Genomic DNA, 25,459 nt, shown 5'->3' with positions numbered 1-25,459 from the left:
ACTCTGAGTCTTTCTATTTGTTCTTCTTTCCGTTATTTTATCATGTTTAGTAGTTTTCATATCTTAGTTCGTGCCTTCGTAATCATTTTCAACTGCAGTTGACATTTAATCACAATTTTATTGTATTTTCACCAAATATAATTCTCCATTTTGCCACCAGTGTTGTATCATAGTTTTCTTTTCACTCACAAATTATTTTAGATTATTTAATGAAAATAATTAAAATTCAGTCCATGTAAACCATAATGATTTATTTTATTTCTCTTTTAACATTATTACAAGTTTGACACTTGCATGCTGTTGTAACATGTTGTAGGACTTCGTTACAAATGACGTTAAATATCGTAAAAGAAATCAAATTACTTGCACAAATAACTTGTCACTCTTGATAGTTAATATAGATTTATTTTCCAGGTGTTCCAGGCCTATCTTACAAAACTTTTTATCTGAACGTTATCATTAAGACTCGCAAATTCTTCTAGTCAGAATTTAAAAGACAACATTAAAATTAACAATATGCCACCTTCTCCCAACTTTCATGTATGTTCACTGTAAATGGGAAATACAGTATATATTGTTATATGCTGTTGTTAATTATTCTTTAGTTAGTCCCGATGTCGAAACTTGCACTAATGTCATTGCAAGTGAACACTTGTTTTAGACTGTTATGTCTGCGCAAAATTTTTTTATTACATTATAACTACTATTAATTTATAAAAGTGCAAACCAGATTACCAGATTAGTGCCATAGGTAAACCTCTAAACTTTGTACCTTCAGCCCCAACTCCCCCATGTATAGCAAAATATCCAATTATTACAAAAAAATTCAAAATTTAAATGTATTGATTTTATTCGACGTGAATCGAGACAGTAATAGTTGTACGTAGCTATTGTTTTACAGCTTTCAGTGGCTCTGGACAGATGGTGTAGTCAAAGCATTTCTATTAAACTCTGTAATAAAGGTTGTAGGCTCGGCATGGCCAGGTGGGTTAAGGCATTCGACTCGTAATCTGAGGGTCGCGGGTTTGAATCCCCGTCGCACCAAACATGCTCGCCCTTTTAGCCGCGAGGGCGTTATAATATGACGGTCAATCCCACTATTCGTTAGTAAAAGAGTAGCCCAAGCTGCCTTTCTTCTCTAGTCTTACACTAAATTAAGGACGGCTAGCGCAGATAGCCCTCGTGTAGCTTTGCGCAAAATTCAAAAAGCAAAAAAAGCGAAAATAAAGGTTGTAAGATAAACCTGTTAATATAAGACTAAGAATTAGACTTTACTCTTTGCACTCTAAATTTGGAAAACATAAAAAAATTTTTTGAGGTCAGTATCATTGTTTTCCCACTGTCAAAATGCATGTTAGTTCATAAATCATACATAAATTTTGCTGTCTTCTGTATTCACCGCCCTAGGTAACTGATTAATTTGTCTCGGGCTTGCAAAAATCATGTTTGTGTCTCATTCTATCAAAAAATCCTCTCCGCTTTTGGGATCTGCGATTACGTCATAAAATTGATGGTCAAATACACTATTCAGTCAGACAATGGTAGACCAAGGCTACACAGTCTTGGCCAAAATGTTTTTAGATTTTGTAACAAATAAAATCATTGTTCTTAAGATAGAATACAAATATACTTAGTGCTATTAAATTGAAAAGTGCATGTTATATTAAACATCTACACGTGCAATTTGTATAATGAGACAAGTTCTATACATGTCGTGAACGACTTATTGGAAAACAATTTCATCAGACACCTGTATTAAAATATGTAATTCAGAATTTTACCTATCGAATCAAAATCGTACTAAATCATACGTAATGGCAACACATAACATCAATTTATTACAAGTAGTATTTGTATTATAGTATTATATATATTATATTATTATATAGTATTATACAATTTCATATTAAACATTCATTACTTGACTGGGGCTTCTTTTACTTTAATAACCTATACAAGGTAACATATCATGCTATCCATGATAACTTCTGTAAAGAGGGATATAACATCAAAACTGGCCATTAAGGCTTTATGATTACAGAAGTTCCAACCACTGAAGCCTGCAAGATAGCCTTAGAACTCTATATCCGAGACCGTAACTCAACTATAGAAATTCCCAGTAACCAGTTAGCAACCCTCATAGAATTCACCACGATAAAGACAAACTTCATGTTCAACAACCAAAACTATATACAAACAAATGGCCTAAGCATGGGCAACCCAGTATCACCAGTTCTAGCCAATATTTTTATGACACAAGTTGAAACACAAGCAATTAACACAGCATTACATCCACCACGATACTGGTACAGATATGTAGATGACACGGTTGCGGGATTCAAATCTACAGAACACATACTTAATTTTTTTTAACAATCACATTAACTCTATACATCCCAACATTAACTTGACATGTGAACAGGAAGAAAGCAATCAAATATCATTTCTTAACCTCAAAATTACAAGAACCGACACACAATTCAAAACAGAAATCCACCAAAAAATCACCCATACTGGACTATACATTTCTTGGGACTCAGCACATGAAACAAAACAAAAACTCAACATACTAAGAAACCAAATAAACACAGCCATAAAACTATGCTCACCAGATAAAATTAACGATGAATTAGACAAAATAAAACAATACTTCATCAACATCAATAAGTTTCCTCCACAAACCGTAGAAAACATTATACGCACACACCTAGACAGAAAGCAAGATCAACCAACTAAAGTAAATATATCTCACGAATCAAAAAAATCACGAAACCATATACTGCTGTATACCATATATTCCTGACATCAGCAAACAAATAACCAGCATTTGGCAAAAGTTAGTAACAAAATATGACATTCCAGTTAATACCAAATTTATTCAAAAACCAGGCACAAAACTGAGGTCTATACTATGTAAAAACTACACTGACAAACACCACACCAACATTATTTACAAAATACAATGTGATAACTGCCACGACTTCTATATTGGAGAAACAAGTAGAAAAATGAAAACCAGATTCAAAGAACATAAAAAGTCACCTTCACACGTTTTCGAACACTGCAAGTCAAATAAACACAACATAACCATAGAAAACACTCAAATACTAAATAAAGAAACAAACATAAACAAACGCAAAATTAAAGAAGCCTTACTTATACAACTTAAACCCAAAATAAACCAATATAAAGGAACGCTTTTATACCTATATTAATATAATAGAATAAATAAATTATATATTCAAACATCTAATACCGCCCTCTACATTCCGACACTCAGTTACACAACCCCTTCCAAACATGTGGTCAGCTTCCGGTCAGTTACCTCTTTCTTTGTGAACCTGACGATGACCGAAGAAGGTCGAAACGTTGTTCGCTCTTCTATGTAAAATATTTTCTCAACCCAAACGAGCCATTTTTTGCATATATATTTCTCTACAAGTGGGTTTCTCGACATCACTGATTAATCCTGGAACAGGAACCAATTGAAACGATGACATTTTGTCAATGTCCAAACTGTAAGTTGACATGCTTTCTTGTCCAAGTAATACGGTGATTTGCTTAATTCTGGTTAATATCGATTTGCAGATAGCTCTACTTTCAAATTAACCCTGTTTTGTCAGTATCGTAAATCCTTTCATTCTGGATAACCTAGAATGTTATTCATTTTTTAAGGTGTTGAAATGGCATTTCAACCTTGTCTTATTAACCTGATCAAAACTCGGTTATCTCAGGCAGTAGCTCTCGGCGTTTACCAGCAGGTTGGAACGACGTTTTCCTTAGTCCTGTAGCATTTTATGATTCTGGATACAGCACACTGATTGTACCCTGCTGTTCTGGTAATGTCCATTTGCTTCGTATCATTTCTGGACAATCGAATAACTTGCCTCCCTATAACTTCTGGCATGTGACAAGGCACGATTCTACACCAAGTATAGAAAAATGTTTGAACAAAACGTTGATCTGTTTCGCGAGAGATTACACCAAAAGTACATCTTTTATATATGAAACAGGAGTATATGTGTGTTTGATGAAAAATATTCAAAACAACTTAAACATACCAGAATAACAACTTGTACATGTTTGTCCGATCAAACTCTACCTTTTCTGTTACTATTCGGGTGATATTTATTCAATAACTGTTACTTACATGTAGACATCAATAAAGAACATTAGTCAAACATTTTAACCAAGATTATAATAATACGATGTTTGAGTTTTCTTCTCAGTCACTATATACATGCTGGTTAAGTATATTTGCTCGTTTTGAGGAATGAGTGGTACCTCTATAGGAAAAACTGGTGTTCATAAATATATATATATGTGTGTGTGTGTGTGTGTGTGTGTGTAATTTGTGGACTTAGACTTCCTACTACTTACAGTGTGAGGTCTAAACTTTGGTCCAGCAAAAAGCCAACCCCATTGACGAACATTCTCATATCCGGGAAGGACACCTCCTAGTGGCACAGCAGTAAGTCTGCGGACTTACAACGCTAGAAACCAGTTTGTATATCCGTGATGGGCAGAGCACAGATAGCCCACTGTGTAGCTTTGTGCTTAGCTTCAAACAAATCGGAAAAGATTTTATTTTGAAAAATGCAGCGTAATATTTTGTTTGACTAAATCTGCATTTAACATTTTGTGGATTGAAAAACAGTGAAAAATCCCAGTTGGAAGGAACCCCATCTATTGTAATATTTTCTTCACTAAAAAACTCTGCAAAGATCTTGCAATTCAAAATCGTGCCGTAAGGGGTATGATATATATACAACTGTACACACATACATTTTATAATTCTCTCATAGTTTTCTGCTATTAGAACGACAACAGTGTTAATTATTAATTAACATCCAATATTACAAGGGCTATTTATTGCCTTGTTTTCCTCTCCCACACAGGGGATATTCATACATTTTATGACTTGCTGACATGCTGGTGAGTACACCTATTGCGAAAACTCATGACTGTATAATTTTTATGCAGTAGTTACTAACTGCTGTAACACTTGTTACGTCACAGGAGACTTATTTAATATTATTTGTTGATTTTCTCCATCATTAGTTCAAATTTAGACAACTAAATTGTGTCATTAAGATGATAATGTTGCATCAACTAATAATCTTATCTTATATTTTATGCTAAATAGTTCCTTTTTAATTTGATATGACTTTTTCAAATTTTTCAATGAAAATAAAGCCGAATATATCAATAAGCGAACCACGCTACATCCACAATTTAAAATACATACATATATATATATATATATACACGTTAAGTATGATGTAGAGGTGTCAATGCCAAGAAATACAGAAATAATGTAGAGTTGAGTACACAAAACTTTTCAAACATCACCACGTGCTCACGTGGTAAGTACTGAGCCAATCTTACAAGCTTATGGTTATTAGCCATTGTAAGACTGTAAACACTATTCAGTCTAAGTGTGTTTACTCAAACCTGACTTTTTCCAACTAACAGTAATTCAATACCTGGATGTAGATAAAAATTCTTGATTTTTGTGTATTAATTCCTAACTTGTTTCTTTACTGTTTTGCATTGTCATCCATATATCATACTTAATGTTTTGCAAACGTTTTTCTTTACTTCATTGAAGTCGGTTGATAAGTGAATATTCACTTAATATTTATAATATAAATTGTTAATATTGTATCAGTTTTGTCAGTTTATTCATTGCACTTGTTAATACTGCAGTTGGCTACACTAGGTTGTTAATAATTACCGGTCATAATTTTGACGTCTAGGGACTTACAGTTGAGTGACCTACAGTGAAAAAAGAACATATGAAAAATATATTGCTGTATCATTCATATATTCATCTTTATATTCTTTTTGGCACCACCATTCCTATACCTATGTAAAAACGGCTCGTTTGGGTTCAGAAAATTTTTACGTAGAACATTTTCTCAACCCAAACGAGCCCTTTTTACATATATATTTTTCTCTACAAGTGGGTTTTCTCGACATCACTGACATTCCTATGTCATTTTGCATTAACAGTTTTATTACTTGTTTTATCATGGTTCACCCCTCTCGGCTGAAATATATTGTATTCTCTGAATGTGTGTAATAAAATGTGATATTATAATGTACTGATTTTTTTTCTTTCACATGAAACGTAATATAGCGGTTAGCTCCCTAAAGACGTCGATTGTATAGTAAACAAAGCATTTAGTATTATACATGATATAGTCATCTAATGTTCATCTATTATTGACCAGTAATTCCAGATTTATCCTGTACTTAACTTTTTTAAAAGAACACCAGATATCCATAAGAAAGCGAATTTCAAGGCGTAATGATAACATCGTTTAACTTAGAATTATAATTATGTGTAGCGATAGTTTGTTACCAAGTACGTTTAAAATGTTTTTCTATTGTACTAAAGCCAATGCCAATACTTTACACATTGTTTGGCCAGCGTGGGAGAAAGGAAAGAAAAATGAACACTTTGTCTCTTTATTTAGTTCACAGTTCTTCACTTCAGCGACACTTTTCGATAAGATTGGGAGCCTCAGAGCTATGAAACAGTCGATAATGCAATTAAGTGCTCAGATAAGGCTTTTAGCCCAAGAACAAGGGCTATCAAATCAACTGGGATAAGACAGACGTAGTGATAGTCAAGACAACAGTTGTATCGGGATGAACTTAGACTGTGTTGGTGACACGTAATTTTGGTCAGTTTTATGCAGGTCATTAGATAATATTCACATAAAGTTTTTCATTAATAATCCATCGGCAGCTAACTACATGACTACCGAACTATGGCTATTTTCTCTAGACCAGACCTCGACTTGGCGGTGCGTGCTGTTGAATAATTATCTTCCCTTTAGCCTATCACTCGAAATTAGGGATGGTCATACTCGTATAACGTTTGTGTAGCTTTGTACGAAATTTTGAAACTCTAATTTATGGTATATTTTCCGTCAAATTTATATCCATAAACTTCTTCCTGTTGAATTTGAGGACTCTCAGTATTTTGGTTTCTTTGTTCATTCGGAAGTAATTTTCTCCTAATTGTGCTAATCAGGATAATGCTAAGTTAACAAGAATCAACGTGACTCTTTTCTCGTGTATCCTGCTACATCATACGTATTTGGCATCTTTCCAAGGATCTTATAGATGATACTTCCTGTAAGACTGCGTTGAAATCGTTTAGACACTAAGACGAACGCTGTTATTATTATTTTTTTAATAGAAGATAAATTATTTATATTTAGCACAGCAAATAAATACGATTTCAGATATTTAAACACAAGTAAAATTTTTACTCCGAAAACCTGGAAAACGAATTATGTTAATTTAATGGTTATTTAGCTAAACGACTGGACGACCTAGGCATAGTAAATATACAGGGTGTTCGGAAAGTCACTGTGCACTTATATGTTTATTAACAGACAAAACTGCACAGTGACTTTCCGAACACCCTGTAGTTTGGTTAACATGTTAATGTATATACATCGTTCTTTACTTTCACTAATAATTCTGAAAAATACGTAGATATGACGTAACACTTAGGTCGTCCAGTTGTTACGATGCGTCTCGGTTATGAGGAAATATCGAACATCAAATGGACTTAAACAAAATGACGTTAAAACGAAAGAATTGAAATATATAATCTATTAAACTGTATAGCGATAACTCAGTGCTAATAACAATCGTAAACCTAGTTCTGATGTGAAGTGACTTAAGTAAGTTTTTTATAATAAATCACAGTTTGCCAACTTAATCTAGTTCACACGGAAGCAGTTGCTGCTGTTGTTTTGAATTAGGCACAAAGCTGCACAATGGGCTATCCGTGCTCTGCCCACCATGGGTATCGAAACCCAGTTTTTAGCATTGCAAGTCCGCAGACATACCGCTGAGTCACTGGGAGGGCGAAGCTGTTGCTATCCAAGCATTCTGATATAAATAGCGAATACTATAATTGTTTATCTGTCGTACCCAAGCCAGACTGACAAGTTTCGGTATTTAACGAAAGGTTTGTTAGGTATGTGGTCGACACTTCGGTACACTCTTCTTTATTTTCAATCATAAGATATTATAACCCTCACAAACATTTAGCCTCATACCCAGTGGAACAGCGGTACGTATACACATTTATGCCGCTAGAAACCTGGTTTAGATACACGTGGTGGGCAGGGCACCGATAACCCTATTTAAAGCTCTGTGCTTATTAAGAAACAACAACAGAAAGGTTTATATTAATTTGATGTACAATTTATAAAAGTTCAATAATTGTTATTGACACAGTGTAGATAACCCGAGACGTAAATTTGTAATAAAACACACACAGTAGTTATTTATTTAACCCTACTAACGGGGCCCGGCATGGCCAAGTGGGTAAGGCACTCGACTCGTAATCTGAGGGTCGCGGGTTTGATTCCCCGTCGCATCAAACATGCTCACCCTTTCAGCCTTGAGGGCGTTATAAAGTGCCGGTCAATACCACTATTCGTTGGTAAAAGAGTAGCCCAATAGTTGGCGGTGAGTGGTGATGACTAGCTACCTTTCCTCTAGTCTTACACTGCTAAATTAGGGACGGCTAACGCAGATAGCCCTCGAGTAGCTTTGCGCGAAATTCAAAACAAACAAATAAACGAACAAAGACTGATTATTTTAAAATTATTTATTAGGTGAAACATGAGTCATGTACAGTGAAGGTAAGGATAATAAATGAATTCATTCCTTTCTCTTTTATTTTTTTTCCAAACTGCTTCACTACACGTTGTTATAACTTGTAGGCCTCGAAAATACAATGAATAAATTCGAATTCCCGTCACACAAAACATGCTCGCCCTTTCAGCTGTGGGGGCGTCATAATGTGACGATCAATCCCACTATTTGTTGGCAAAAGAGTAGCCCAAGATTTAGCGGTGTGAGGTGATGTCTAGCTGCCTTTCCTCTAGTCTCACACTGCTAAATTAGGAACGGCTAGCGCAAACAGCCCTCGAGTAGCTTTGCGCGAAATTAAAAAAAAAACAAGCCAAACCTACTAACGGATGTGCCCGTGCTGTGCACGGTGAGGGGTTTATGAAGGTTAAAATAGTTTATATGATGTATTTATTACTTATATAGAAAAGGGTCGTTGTTCTATCCATGACTTTATTAGGGTTCATGGCTATGTATACATTCAATTTTCTTCCCTTCCAATTGTACGTTTGTTTCCTGATAAGTTTCTCTTGCGTTCCTTGCCACAATCACACCCTGACCCATGTGTAAGACATGAAGTGTGTATTTAGATGTCTTATAATAAAGCACACGTTGATGATGAGGAGTTGCTGTTTATATCGATGAACATTAAATCCCAAAATGACCGATGAGATTAGGAAACGAAATTTTTAACAGTTATTATATACAATAATATATAATATAAATATTCAATGAACGTAAGACTGAAATTATTTTGTCCGCTGAGCTTCATTATTTGAATAACATTTTATTTTCTATTTTAGTTTTTATCTAAATGCAACAAGTCACATGTTTTTTTAGAAACATTTCACTTAATAATGAGTGTGTCTATCTTGAAAGTTTGTATAAATAATGTGTGACAGATATTGTTTGTTTGTTTGTTTTGAATTTCGCGCAAAGCTGCACGAAGGTGGCTATCTGCGCTAGCCGTTTCTAATTCATCATTGTAAGACTAGAGGGAAGGCAGCTAGTCATCACAACCCACCGCCAACTCTTAGGCTGTTCTTTTACCAGTGCATAGTGGGATTGATTTCCCATTATAACACCACTAGGACTGAAAGAGCGAGCATGTTTGGTGTAACAGGGATTCGAAGCCACGACCTTCTGATTACTAGTCGAGTGCCATAATCACTTGGCCATGCCGAGGCATGTGAAAGAGATATCCTTCATACAAGTGATGGGATCTGAAAACAAAATACAGTTGTTGAATTAATGTTTTACCAGTTGCGGATATACTGTGTTTCTGTTTTCCTTTTGAAGATGTGAGTAATGACTAAAAGTACTTCGACTATACGTATATCTCGTGTAATAAAAGATAAAACTGGAAAAAACCGTCAGTGATTCTAGTGACAACCTTTACTACCTGATCTATATCTAGCTAGCACTGAGAGCTATGATATACATGTATTTTAAAATAAAAACAACTTCTTGATACATCCCCAATCATTCCTCGTTGGTTAAACTATATTTAAAAAGTCCAAATGCAAAAGCCTAGGAGTTAGAGGAAAAAACAAGTTTGTTCTTGAATTTCGCGCAAAGCTACTCGAGGGCTATCTTCGCTAGCCGTCCCTAATTTAGCAGTGTAAGACTAGAGGGAAGGCAGCTAGTCATTACCATCCACCGTCAACTCTTGAACTACTCTTTTATCAACGATAATCAATCGACCGTCACATTATAACATCCCCACGGCTGAAAGGGTGAGCATTTTTGGTGTGACGTGTATCCGAACCCGCGACTCTCGAGTTAGGAGTCAAGTGCCTTAACCACCTGGCCATACCAAGCCAGGATAAGCAACCCCACATATTTCAAATTATAGTACGATTATAACACATTTGGTTTTTGTGTGTTGTTGCCAAACAAATTTGTGTGAAATAATCTATTTGGGGACACATAAAGTAGCTGTACTACAGAATAGTGTTTATCTGCCCAATTATATTTGTTTTGCCCACCACAGGGATCGAACATCGAACATTAGCGTTATAAGATCGCTAGGTTATCACTGAGATACGAGTGAGGTGGAGATTACAGTATGAAACATGGAGTGCATTTATGTCGAATAGTAATTTTTTTTTCAAATACATCAATAAAATGTTATACAGAAGTTGAGTATGTTATATTAAAAATACTTTGGGATGGCTAGCGCAGACAGCCCTCATGTAGCTTTGCGTGAAATTCAAAAACAAACAAACACTTCTTCAATTTCGTTTTTTTTTTTTGTTTCTAGGAGATTCTACGGCAAATAGATTACAACAAAGAATATAATCTCAGGTTTCACATGATACATGTGCGATTTCGTCATTTTCAGAGACAAGAAATTGATTAAACAAAACAAAACATAGATGGCAGATATTTACAGTCTTTGATACCATAATTTTAAAGGTTCACTATCGCTGGAAGAATATGCTTCCAGAACATCCAAAACTTTAGTCTCGCTGCCATTTCAAAGTGCTGTTACACTTAATTTTGTGTAACTGTGTAACAGGCTTATTGAGGGCGGTGTTTGGAAGTAACTGTCAGTATAAGTTGTTTCCTTTTCTGGTTTGAACACTATCTTAAACGAGTTTCCAGAGCTCAAACGCTATGATATTGTTTGTAGCTATACAACGTCACAGCCTGCACACGTTACTTCAAAAAATACGGTTCTATTATTAAATAGTGACGTAATAAATAGCATATGTTATTCTTTAAAACTTACAGGAGCTCGAATTAAGAAATAGGTGCTTACCAACACAGTTACAGGGTGGTTAGTTCTGGGGCATAAATTATGTAATTGAGATATAATTATTGAAGTAGGCCTTCCATAATTTATACATTACCGACATTTCAATGGTGCTTCCAGTGAAAATTTGGATCAACCAACAGTCGTTATGATTACACCCTTAAAGAAGAGAAGACATTTTATTATTTCCAGGATAGCAAACAACCAGACAATAGTAGAAGCTGGCTGTAAATCGGTTACGCTGTAAAGTAATGGCTGTAAGAAGTTAAGTAATTTTTATAAGAAACAACAACATATGTAATCTGCGTGTGTTTTGTTTTATAGCAAAGCCACATCGGGCTATCTGCTGTGTCCATCGAGGACAATCGAACGCGTGAGTTTAGTTAGCGTTGTAAGTCTGGAGATTTACCGCTGTCCCAGCGGGGGACAGTATGTAATCTATCTAGCGACTTTAATACAGTTTAACAAACAAACGAAAAGACCTTGTTTTGGGCTAATTTTTCATCATCTGCTAGTCTCTGAAAAATAAATGTATTTATGCTAGTTTTTATGTATTTATGTCAGGTTAATATTATTATTACTGTGCTCTTGAGTTAACGTTTTTTTAAAATCTGTACAAAGCACTTTAAAATATGATTTTTGGGCCCATATAGAGAAGTAGTGACGAAAAACATAAAAATATCAACAGTAATCATATCACAGCAAGATTGTTTTTTATTAAGCACAAAGATACACTTCGCTCTATTTATGTTGTGCCCACCATGGGTAGCGACATCTACATTTTAATGTTATATATCTAGAAACTTACCGCTAAATGATTGAGGACCCAGAGAAAGAGAGACCACATAAATTCAAAAATTATGTTTTTGGTTTGTTTTCTTTTTCAAATCAATGTTACCAAAACGTTATTATATATCTTCAAAACAAGAAACGCAAAAGGGATATTTTTTTTTTATTTTAAAGAGAAATAAATGTAATAACGTTACAAGCTCAGAGTATGTGATGTTACACGTGTTAAGGCACTGATTGTCAGACCAAAATGAAAATAAAAGTTGTGCACTTTGAAAACGGAGGAAAACATCGGATTTTTCGCCAAAACGCATTCGTGTCCAATAAATTTGTTTGAGAGATCTGCATGTTCTGCAAGTGCAACATGTGCAAAATCCCTATAAAAGTGACGAGTTCTCGGTTTCCATAGCTCAGTGTTAAGCCACCGACACGCAATACAGTAACGCCAAGACTGACTGAAGCACAACGCAACAACGCAATTGGTTGCTTGGTAGCAGGCGAATCTCGATCAGATGTTGCAAGAGCTGTGAATGTCCACCCAAGCACCATCACAAGGCTATGGAATCGTTACCAACAACATGGATCAACTCGTGACCGTCCACGATCTGGCAGACCTCGTGTGACCACGCCCGCACAAGATCGCTACATCCGGTTACGTCACCTTCGGGATAGGACCACCACTGCGACGTCTACTTCCTCAACCATACCAGGGCTGCGTAGGATTTCCGATCAGACCGTTCGCAACCGTCTACGAGATGCAGGAATCTGACCTCGACGTCCAGTTAGAGGCGTCATCCTCACCCAGTAACATCATCAAGCACGGCTGCAGTGGACTCGGGCACATCGGGTATGGCATCACCGACGATGGAGGCATGTTTGGTTCAGCGATGAATCACGTTTTATGCTTCGTAGGCAGGATGGAAGGACCCGTGTTTACCGTCGCCGAGGTGAACGTTTTGCAGCAAACTGTGTGCAGGATGTTGACAGATATGGTGGTGGCAGCGTCATGATGTGGGCTGCCATCGCCTACAATGCCAGAACAGACCTTTTGCACATTCGAGGAAATCTTACGGCTCAACGATACGTCGACGAGATTTTTAGGTCCCATGTGCAACCCATCATGGTGAACGTCAACGACGTTTTTCAACATGACAACGCCCGTCCTCACACAGCCCGACTCATCACTGTCTTCTTGAGACACCACAACATCAACGTTCTTCCTGGCCCTCCAGATCACCAGATTTAAACCCCATCGAACATCTTTGGGACGAGTTGGACCAACGTCTGCGACGGCGACAACCTCAACCGCAGACTCTACTTCAGCTTGCAGCAGCTTTGCAGGCTGAGTGGACAGCCATTCCACAGGATGTGATTCGTCATCTCATCGCTTCCATGGGCAGGATATGCCAAGCAGTTATTGATGCTCACGGAGGGCATACTCGTTATTGACGTTGAGGGACGTCAAACTTCACCTAGTGAGCGTGTACTTCGCCTTTGCAGACTTTGGATGTTCAGCAGTGAATATGCAAAGTTTCACACATGTCATACAGAACTACCCGGAATAAACTTGTTAACAATTTGTCTCATATTTTGCCTTTTGCGTTTCTTTTTTTGAAGAGTATAGTTTAGAATAGAGTTTTAATCTATATTTTTAATGTTGTAACTTATACCTCACCTAGAGGAAGCTGTATGTTTTAATGATGGCATTCTGATTTGAACGTTTAATAAGATAGGCTTAGAACGTGATAAGGTTGTAACGTAAAGTGTTCTAGCACGTTCAAGGCAAAATAATATATATAAGGTAGTTTTGAAGTGTAGAGAACGATTTTCAATCATTGTGTTAGCTATCGCAGTTAATTTGTAAAATTACATTTTGTTTTACATTCGCAAATATCATTTAAAACGTAGGCTTACGGCAACTTAAGACAGTGTACAGGTGTTCAAGCTTGTAGAAACACTAAAGAAAACAGAATACTTTTCTTCGTTACGTATACTGTACGTTAATTTATTTTCACTTAACTGAGTAATGCTAAATACTAGAAATAAACGACCTTATAACACCAGGTTGTAGTTTTCATCAACTGGACATTCAACTTTTTACTTTACAGCTATAAAGCGAAACGTTTAGCTTAGTTACAATTTGGTGTTATAAGGTTGATTATTTCTATTATTAAAATGTCTTCTATACATCGTTATGCACTAGAGAAATTAAATAATGCTAAATACGTGGCCTTTTTTAATACCTGAAAAAAACAACGACAGGCTTTTTCTTCAAATTATGTTATGTGATATCATGAATTTTTCCCAACTGTAGGAAAATTCCGTTCTACATTTGTACGTAAAATCACATTGGTTTTAACTTTACGTAATGTCTCATGATATCCCGTTTTAGTGTACGTAATGTTATATTGTATCTAATTACTGTAAAAAAGATAGTACATGGTATCTCGTTTTATCCCTCTGTATACTGTTGGGGTCAAAATGCGCGTGTCATGATATTTTTTTAAAACTAGATGTAATGGTATCACTCATCTAGTTAGAAAAAAGTACGTAACGTGATATTATATATAATTAAACGAGAGAGAATCCTCAATAGTCGCGGCTGTAATTGGATTTCAAATTGGTCAAGAAATGGAGCTATGAATTTAAAGTATATACTTGAAAAAAACAAAGAAACAAACAAACTCAACGCCATTCTATGAGAAGCTTTACCTCAACTAAAACATATTTAATATAGTTTTGCGTAGAGATACAACAGAACTTTATGAACAGTACAATAGAGTGGTTATATGATCTTATATACATTAACAAGTAGTTTTCACAAGTGAGTAAAACTATTAAGGTGGTCTCAAGAGTATCTTGAATATGCTGCACTGTAAATAAAAATAATAACAGAATATTCTTCTCTTATTAAAACCTATAAATTGAATTACGTAACGAGTTCTGTTAACATAAAGATAAATTAAGATTATATCATCAGAATAAAACGTTTTTGTTGAATATTGATCTTGTAAAACGATGTAGATGTCACTGCTACTTTAAAATAATGATGCACTTCTCAAACCAAACTCAAACACGAAGTCGTGCAAACAGAGTCGCTTGTATGAGAACTGAAAAACAGAGAATCGATTTTCGCGCTGTTGACATAGAGTCATTTGTTCACGTCGTGCATTATACCTTCGCAGACCGAATTGTTCTTCAAATAGAATTAACTTACTTGTAACCAGATTAATATACTTCCCTTACATGATCCTTTTAAAAGAAAGACAAGAATAAGTCTAAATTAAGTCTTCACTAACAAGCAGATCTCTTAGTTTATATTACTTGCTATTTCAAGATACGTTTACTTACTGAAAGGGCAGGGAGGAGAAATAGACCTTCTGAAAAAACAATGTTTATTCTGACGTTTCGAAAGCTATTGAACATTAGAAAGAAAGCGGAAACATAAATGTAAGTTTTGAGAAATAATATAACCGGATATCTGAAATATATTACGACTCAATTTTTTTTTCAATTTTTGAAAGGTGAGACGGGTGCAAATGTTTTAGGGACAGCTAGCGCAGATAGCCCCCGTGTAGCTTTGCGCGAAATTCAAACCAAACCACAGACTCAGAAGAGGAGAGGAAAACGCTGGAACTGTTTATTTAGTTGTCCCTCCTCCCTCTCTCTCCCACCCACACACACAACCTTCACCCAAAGGAACATAAAAAAACGCATGTTCTTCACAACGCCATTAGCCACACAAAATGATCTTTTGGCGCGCAATTAGTTGTGATGGAAATGACATAAAAATCGTTATATTCATGATGAGATTTAGCTACTACATTTCTGGGTAGATGTACTAACTTGTTCATGGAAAGAATGATGTGCAACCCACTAACAAAACAGAACTACGTAAACTAGAAGAAATGAAAAGGTAATATTCTACTAAATACACAATTTAATTCACAATAAAACTCATACGATTTGTACGTCTGTAGTTGTACTTGTCATAAGAGATTAGTATTAGGCCTATTGTATTTATCTCACAAAGTGTACTAAAAAAGTTGTCGTTAACTAAGGTTAGTGTAATACGATATTTTTACATTCGAAGATATTTTATTACAGAATATGACAAAAACGTTGGCGGTGGGTCATCTTGACTAACTGCCTTCCCTGTAGGGACGAATAGCTAGCTGGTTTGGTTTGAATTTCGCGCAAAGGTATACAAGGGCTATTTGCGCTGGCCTCCCTAATTTAGCAGTGTAAGACTAGGTGGAAGGCAGGTAATCATCACCACCGACCGCTAACTCTTGGGCTACTGTTTTACCAACAAATAGTGGGATTGATCGTCATATTATAATTCCTCCGCGGCTGATAGTGTTTGGTGTGAGGGGGATTTGAACCCGCGTCCCTCAGATTACGCCTTAACCACCTGGCCATGCCGGGTTCGAATATCTAGAGAGAAAATAGGTAGTATCAGATCAATCTGCGCTAGAATTTCTGAATATTAGTTATCCCAAAGGTTCTAAGCGGCCTCTGATTAAAAAGAAAAAACCTGGAATCTGTGGATAGTTGTATTTATTAATTTAAAATAATAATCTGTATTATTGAAACAGCACACATTTCTGAATAAATCACTTGTTTTATTGAAAACATATCTGAATCATTTGTAAACCGAGGAAGAAATCTGGAAATAACATTGTTACGATTCAGAGAAAAAACTTGAGGAGGTACAGTGTACAAGAATAGTGTTAATAAAATCTAGTAATTTTGTGAAAAAATTATAAACAAAACTATTTTACAATATGAGGATCAGTGAAGTACTGAGTCAGTTGTTTTCAATGAGTAAAGTGCCGATGATTCAGTTTGATTCTATAAAGTATCTGGTCGAAGTTAGTTATCGCTTGTATTCAGTTAATTTATCGATTGGCTGTGATTTTTGTACAAGTAAATGTATTTTTACGTTAGCGAGGTATTACTATTTGAGCGTCATTTGGTAGTCTTCGGCCTACAAGTTATAACAACGTGTAGTGAAGCAGTTTGGAAAAAAAATAAAGAAAGGAATGAATTCATTTATTATCCTTACCTTCACTGTACATGACTCATGTTTCACCTAATAAATAATTTTAAAAGAACCAGTCTTTGTTCGTTTGTTTGTTTGTTTTGAATTTCGCGCAAAGCTACTCGAGGACTGTCTGCGCTAGCCGTCCTTAATTTAGCAGTGTAAGACTAGAGTAAAGGCAGCTAGTCATCACTACCCATCACTATGCCAACTCTTGGGCTACTCTTTTACCAACGACTAGCAGGATTAACCATCACATTATAACGCCCCCACAGCTGAAAGGGCGAGCCTGTTTAGTGCGACCGGGATTTGAACCCGCGACCCTCGGATTACGAGTCGAATAGAATCAGTCCCTAGAAAGAAATATATCACAACAATATATTGTTTCTTCTCTAAAAGACAATAGCGATGTCATGTTATCCATTTCGTAATAATTGATACTAAGTCTAAACTTTATTAATTGTATTTTTAATTACTTTATTAAAGTAACTGATGAAAACAGACACCATCATTCTTTTTAGCTGAATAATATTATTAAAAATACTTGTAGCAATAAAAGCAAATACATTGTTTTGCTTATTTAAGGAATAAACTCAGATGCCAGTTAGAAGATTAATCCTTAACATGGTTGACTTTATTAAAAAGAAATCTGATTGACATAGTCGTGAGAGGCTTACCTGTTTACTTGTTCATGATTAAGTATCATAAACATTGTACTGACGTTATAATGTTGCTGTTAATTCCACTATTCGTTATCAAAGAGTAACCCAAACGTTGGTGATGATGGTGTCGACTAACAGCTTGCCCTTTAATTTATTACTTTAAACGTAAGGACAGCCCACCACATTAGGGCTGTTTGACGTGACTGTTCAGCCCAGGTACCGTTGAGGACAAAACTTCCTTAGTTCAAATCTATCTATGAATCTATAAATACACGAGCCTTGTATTCTGATCATTATCGGTTAGGCCTAATTACTAAAAAGAAGTCCAAAGCAAAATAATATCGTCTATGTTATACATACGTATAGAAGGTGTTCGAAAATAACTTTACTGTTATATGAGGTAACAACAAAAATTTGTTGTATTCTTGTAAGGTTTTTTTTTATTAATTTCTGTTTTGTTCTTATTTCTTTGACCGACTAATTGTTACTGGAAATTTGCATCCACACATGCTACAATAGTTATTTAGTCCTCAATTCTGAGAATCTCCTGGCTTGTTACAAAGAGCTGTCTTTCCATAGGATGGAGTGCCATCCCACTTTGCTCGAATTGTTAAAGGTGTTTTTGAACCAATCTTTTCAAGAGCATTGAATTGGTAGGGGAGGATCAATCATATAACCCACTTTTACCCAAGTTAACCGTTTTAGAGTTTAATTTCTGATTGTTTAATTTTAAACAAGAGTCTATCATAACAAACCAAAAATCCGTGAAAAACTGAAACATCTGATTCGTGATGTTATTTTATCTATCGTTACTGATGTACTGGAAAATGTTTTCTCAGAATCTGAAAGCAAAATATAAATTAATTATAGGGAATGATGGAAGATATATAGAAGTCCATTGATTATTAAAACTAAAACTTACAAGCCAACTGTGTGTCTTGATAACCAATGTTTCTTGTTATCTCAAGTAATAATAAAGCTATTCTTGTTTTTGGTATATTCATTTTCGAATACCTTGTATATAACATATTTGGAAGAAATTCGTTAGGAAATGTGGTAGCAAATGTACTCATAACGGTTCTAATTTGAGGCCTTCTTGTGGTCAAGTGACGTGGGAGAATCAGACAAATCCTGGACTTCTGTCACCCTTACTGACTGCTGGTTTAGTTCTTGAATGCTATGAATGAAGTACTCATTAGTTCTCCGGTATAATTAGGCCTGGTATATACAGAGGAAAATCCAGTATTATATCATGTAGCCACTGCATACGCTCTACAATTGTTCGTTCGCACCCCTCTGTGGATGGACTCAGCAGATAGCTCGATGTGGCTTTGCAATAAGAAAACACACACACTCTCGTCCGCACACGCAAGTGGCCTTTATCGATTGTTGTCAACGTAAAGTTTTATTAACGTAAACATAAAAACTGATGGAAAGACACAAACATTTAATCTTACTTACAAAAACTCATTGGAAATAAAATTAACGAAACACAAATCATAAGCTTCGGCTTTCGTTTTGCATTTCGCGCCGAGCTGCGCGAGAATTATCTATGCTAACCATCCCTAATTTAACAGTGATGGACTAGAAGGAAGGCAGCTTGTTAACATCACCCACCGCCAACTCTTGGGCTACTCTTTTACCAACGAATGGTGAAATTCACCGTTAAATTATGACACCCCATGACGGAAAGGGTAAGGCTGTTTGGTGTGATGTAGATTCAAACTCGCGACCCGCAGATTGCGACTCAAACGCCCTGACAACATGGCCACCAGACCTCTGCTCTCGTACTCTATAAATACCCCCAAAGACGAGAAGGTCCACTTGAACGTATCTTGACCTCATAAATCCACCCTTTGTGGACTTGTTTTTTTTGTTGTTGTTATTTTAGCTAATAAGACCTATGGAGAATTTTCTACAGATATAGTGGGTCGTAAATTATTAACAAATAAAACTTTATTTATCCGATAAACTAACAGCTTTTTAGAAGATGTCTGCTAAATTTTTAACTTATTTCTACGACGTTCCGATTCATAGTACGATCATTGTCAAGTACACATAAATCTCAGGCTAACATGTAACTAACTTCTTTTTGTATCACAATGGAACTCTTGCTTACACGATACTGGAAAAAAAACATTTTATTACGCGATGTGCAACTTCCAACTTTGCAAAATTTCTATCCTGTGTATATGTGGATTTGCAATATGGATCACGATTTTCCCGTCATGGAGAACTGTATTTTTCTCCATTCTCAGGGTGCAAATATGAATACGTAACACGCGATCCTAATGCCCTGGCACAATCTATATAAATATAACAGTACTGTCTGTTGTATGTCCATGTAAATACTTCGCAGGGTGTGGATAGATCTTCACCAAAATTTGTATACAGGTTCATCATGTCCATGGAAAAATACACACACTTTTTTAATTTTCCACTTTGCGCTTTTTATGAGTGTTTTGCAAGGATTGTTTTTACCACTACTTTGCTCCTATTGATGTACCTTCATCAAATTTGACATAAAGGTTTGTTGGGTTCATGAAGAGATACGTACAAATTTACAGTTTCACATTGTGTGTTTTGCTGCTTTTACGTGCGTTTCTTAAAATTATGTAAAAAGGAAACAACTTTTCATGTTCTAAGATAACCTTTCATTAATCGTGAGCTTACACAACTTACGTCCAGGGGACAGGCACCCCAGCTGGGTGTAAGTTTAACTATTCTATACAATTCTAATCACGTGTAATGATGTTGTTCTGTTTCTTTCTTTGCATGTGGGCCCAGCATGGTCAGATGATTAAGGCACTCGACCTGAGGATCGCGAGTTCGAATCCCCGTCACACCAAACATGCTCGCCTTTTCAGCCGTGGGGGTGTTATAATGTAACAGTCAATCCCACTATTCGTTGGTAAAAGAGTAGCCCAAGAGTTGGCGGTAGGTGGTGATAACTAGCTGCCTTCCCTCTAGTCTTACACTGCTAAATTAGGGACGGCTAGCACAGATAGCCCTCGTGTAGCTTTGCGCGAAATTCAAAAAACAAACTTTACATGTGTATTCGACGAGAGTTTATTTAGATTGAAAATAATATGACGAAATAGTAATTAAAGGTAAAACATCGATATTATATTAAAATTTTAAAGACCCACTTTAACTTTATCATTAAACCTACCCCAGTATAGAGAAATAGTGCAAGACGTAGAAAATGTTGAAACAGATATTGTGAAAAGTTAAAACGCATGTCTAAACAACACCTTTTGTGCAAGTTACATAAACATCCAAGATCTCTTTTTTTATTATAGTTAAACATGTGAAATAAAAATATTTTATTTTTCTAGCGATACTTCTAACACTATAGTATGCGTTATATACTCTGAAAGTAAAAAATGATATTTTAATTCATTTTTTTTACTAAATCCATTAAGCCTCTCGAATTCTGCTGTACTCTTAGTGGATTAGTTTTATGTCGAAGTTGTTGTACAGCTCTGTCCAATGGTAAAAGATCCCTGGTGGCTCAACCGTAAGTCTGTAGGCTTATAACGCTGAAGATTGGGTTTCGATACACGCGGTGGGGAGAGTACAGACGTTACCCATCGTTTAGTTTTACGTCTGACAACAAACAGACAAAAAATGGCAAGAAAACCTATAAAAAAATCTGACTGGAAGTATTCGAGATACTGTTCCATGCTTTTGGATATCTTATTGCACAGCATACAGTTGTAACCTGTCTATATTTTTCTGTTTTCTTTCACTACTTGTTAGCTATATTAAGTCCAATAAACATACGGTAAAGACTAAGTTCGCTTTGATACACGTTACAAACCTTAGTTCAGAAACAAAGTGTCATCAGAACTTCTGAAAGTAACTTACAAATACAAAACTTACAGGATTTTCTTGTTAATCGATTGATTAACTGCAGCGAAGCAATGACTCACACTTCTAACACTTGAAAACTTTTGTAACACTGAACTGAATGACTTAGTAACTTCTCGTTGGCAATGAACTCAATCTGTCAGTAACTACTCATATTTTATCCTACTCTCAGATTTACATAGTCCAAGAAGCTTCTATGTTCTTAACTAGATTACGAACTTTCTAGGTACTTCACTGTCCTCGGAATCAGCAGCTCTCTTGTGCTACTCAATACAAAATATAATATAAAATCATGTTACAAGTAGCTAAAACTGGTCGAAAGTGTTTTAATTAATGTATCAGGTCATCTCTTAAGTAATGTCCGATTTTAGATTCAGAAAAATAGAAAGGATTTCAAACACTTTTAATGTTATTGAATCAATAATGTACGTTTCATTATTATTAATTATTTCCTGCCAATGATTCACAAGCTTCTGAATGTCACTTCTATAAAATTCTTGTAGTTTGGAGGAAAAGAATGTAGATAGAGTAGTTTTGATATCTTCATGTGTTCCAACCTCTTTTACATCAAGATAGTTCTGCAAACTTCGGAATAGATGATAATCAGATGAGGTAAGGTCTGGAGAATAAGAAGGATGTGGAAGTTTTCCCAGTCTAGCTCTTCAATCTTTACAGATGTGATCTTTGCTGTAGGGGCCGTGCATCATCCTGGTGTAACACAACACATTTATGATTGATCAAAGCAGACCTCTTTTCCTTCAGTGCAACATTCAAGAGCTCTAACTGTTGACAATAGAAGTCTGATGTAATCGTTACGTTGAATGTCAGCAACTCGAAGTGGATAACACCAACAATATCCCATCAAATGCTTAACAAGACTTTCCTAGGGTGGAGGTCCATTTTGGACTGTGCTTTAGCCAGTTTATCTGCATTGAGACATTTTTTGCGGCGCTTAACGTTTTTATAAAATATCTATTTTTCATCCACAGTCTCTAACCTGTTCAAAAAAGGTGAGTTACGTAAGTTTTCCAAGTTTTGACACCTTTCCAAGCTGTTGCAGATGACGGTGAACTGTTGAATGGGTTGAATTACGCTTTTGTGCTAGTTCTTCAACTGTTACAGCACAATCTTCATCAAGTGCAGCCAGCATAAAGTCATCATTAAACTCAACAGGACGACCTGAACATGATGCATCACTTAAGTTGTAGTCACCTGATCTGAACTTCTGAAACCAACTTTGACATTTTCTTTCATTGAGAGACTTCACACCATAAACACTTTGAATGTTTCGTGTAGTTTCTGCTGCATATTGCCTTTTTTAAACTCATAAAGCATTATATGTTTAATGTGCTCCTCAGACACATCCATCTTCATAAGATAAATGATCTGAAAAAGTAGAGTTGGGTTAGTTTCTTTTATTTGTCTGAACATTTTTTATACACGTCCTACTACATATTTTAGTCATTAAAGCCTTCTACAAAGACAGAAATGATGATGCACTTTCTGTACTAACTTTTTGGACATTACTTATGAGATGACCTGATACATTGAACTTTTTCATGGTTAACGTGAGTTCACGTTTGTTCAACGTTGTTTCATTGACAATTGTATGATAACGACTTTCCTTTGTTTGCAGGTACTTATTTTCTCATATTCGAGGATAGCGCCATCTAATGGAGATATGAATACCAAACGTATGTGTAGCATCAACAAAATCAGAGATATTCAGCCTCAACAGATCGAAGTGAATGAACAGTACGATGTTGTGAAGGTGATTGGGTCAGGAGACTATGGGAGGGTCATGTTGGCCGTGCACAAGGGGACAACAAAGGAACTAGCGTTAAAAGCGGTTCCTAAACTATCAACCACCCTCAAGGAATTCCAAATAGAGTTCCATTACAGTTATTTCTTATCCCCACATATTAACATTCTTGACACCTACGATGTTGCTTTTGAAACATTAGATCATTATTTTTTTGCACAAGAGGTGGCGCCACACGGTGATATGTGGCACGTGGTCGAAAAACAAAATGGGATGGATGAACAAGACGTGAAACCCATTGTTAGACAGGTGACCTCAGCACTGGAATTCATGCATAGCAAAGATTTAGTGCATCGTGACTTCAGGGCAGAAAACATTTTAATTTTTCAGCCGGACTACTCAAAGGTCAAGCTCACAGACTTTGGGTTAACGAGGGTTGCTGGAACTTTAGTAAAGAAGCGCACGCGTTCCCTTCCAACGTGTCCACCGGAAATTTGGGAAGCAGTTCATCTGGAAGGTTATAACGTTGAAATTGGTTCTGATGTGTGGCAAATGGGTATGCTTCTGATTGCCGCTTTAACGGGCAACTTTCCCTGGATAAAAGCAGACATAACTGATTCTAATTTCACGCAATTTGTTCAATGGCAGAAGAGAAAGAGCACTCGCACTCCGAAAGAGTTAAAGCGTTTCACCCCGAGATTTTTGCGACTTCTCCGACGTCTTATGGACCCCAAACCATCCAAACGATACCCTATTGAAGAAGTTTACAAGTATTTAAGAGACAGATGGATCGTCTCACGAAATCCTACCAACAGAACTTTAGACACCGCCGAAAAAAGTGTTGTCAAACAGGATGAACTTGGAGATTTATTGTCCACTTTCAACTTGGAGACAAGGGATGCAAATAACAGCAAATATCATTAGAACATTGAAAACTGTTTGACTTATCAGGATCAATTCGCTAACCCTAACTTCTTTGTTTGAAGGATTGATTTCATTTTATAGAATATAAGAGAAATAATAAAAGTCAGAATTGTAAAAGATTGTGGATGTTGTTAGAATAATTTATACTGAAGTCAAAATAAGACTTTTTCTGGTAAAAAAGACTGAAATGAAAAACTGAACACATTGACTGTATTTCAGAAGCGATAAATATTTGGTTAAATACATGAAAATGAAGATGTGGTTAAATACGTGAAAATAGATATATGTTAAATGCATGAAATGAAGATATGTTAAATACATGAAATGTAGATATGGTAAAATACATGAAAATAAAAATATGGTAAAATACATAAAAATAAAGATATGGTTAAATACATGAAAATAAATATGTGGTTAAATACATGAAAATAAGGATATGTTAAGTACATGAAACAGAGATGCGGTTAAGTATATGAAATAAAAATATGGTTAAATACATGAAAATAAAAATATGGTTAGATACATGAAATAAAGATATGGTTAAATAGGTAAAAATAAAGATAAGATTAGATACGGGAAAAATAAGACAATACCGAGAGAAAAGAACAAAAATCCATAGCCAACTAAAAAAGATATATATATATATATATATAATCAAACTGAGCACGTATTAGAATTTAACAAAAACAACAGTGTAATCCTTCTAGCCATGACAGGAGAAGAGTCATCGGATAATATTTAATTTAGATTCAATCATATGGAATTAGAAAGGCTACACATATATATATCTACAGTCCACTGTAAATACATTATTTTGGCATGCTTTGGTTTATTAATAAGTATGAGCTAATGTTTAACGTGCTGGGTTGCGTACTAGAAAGTATACAGATTCGCACCATGCTGCTGTTGCTAAACACTCTCGGAACTTTCAGCTGTGGGTGCGTTATAAGAACGACTGCCAATCCTATTATTTGGTTTAA

General features: G+C 35.7%; 1 pseudogene across 3 annotated transcripts in view; it reads left to right on the top strand.

Annotated features, from left to right (window-relative positions):
- The window catches only part of LOC143240550 (serine/threonine-protein kinase SBK1 pseudogene), a 62,580-nt pseudogene extending 37,720 nt beyond the window's left edge, over positions 1-24,860 (top strand). For all 3 annotated transcript variants that reach the window (XR_013021815.1, XR_013021814.1, XR_013021813.1), the window contains exon 2: positions 23,430-24,860. The product of XR_013021815.1 is annotated as a serine/threonine-protein kinase SBK1 pseudogene, transcript variant X3 (transcript). The remainder of the gene's footprint in view (positions 1-23,429) is intronic.
- Positions 24,861-25,459: the final 599 nt, after the last annotated feature.

This window comes from Tachypleus tridentatus, chromosome 13 (genome assembly GCF_004210375.1).
Source record: "Tachypleus tridentatus isolate NWPU-2018 chromosome 13, ASM421037v1, whole genome shotgun sequence".
Lineage (NCBI taxonomy): Eukaryota > Metazoa > Arthropoda > Merostomata > Xiphosura > Limulidae > Tachypleus > Tachypleus tridentatus.
Note: the sequence above shows the minus strand (reverse complement) of the source record. Positions and strands in the feature narration are given on the sequence as shown.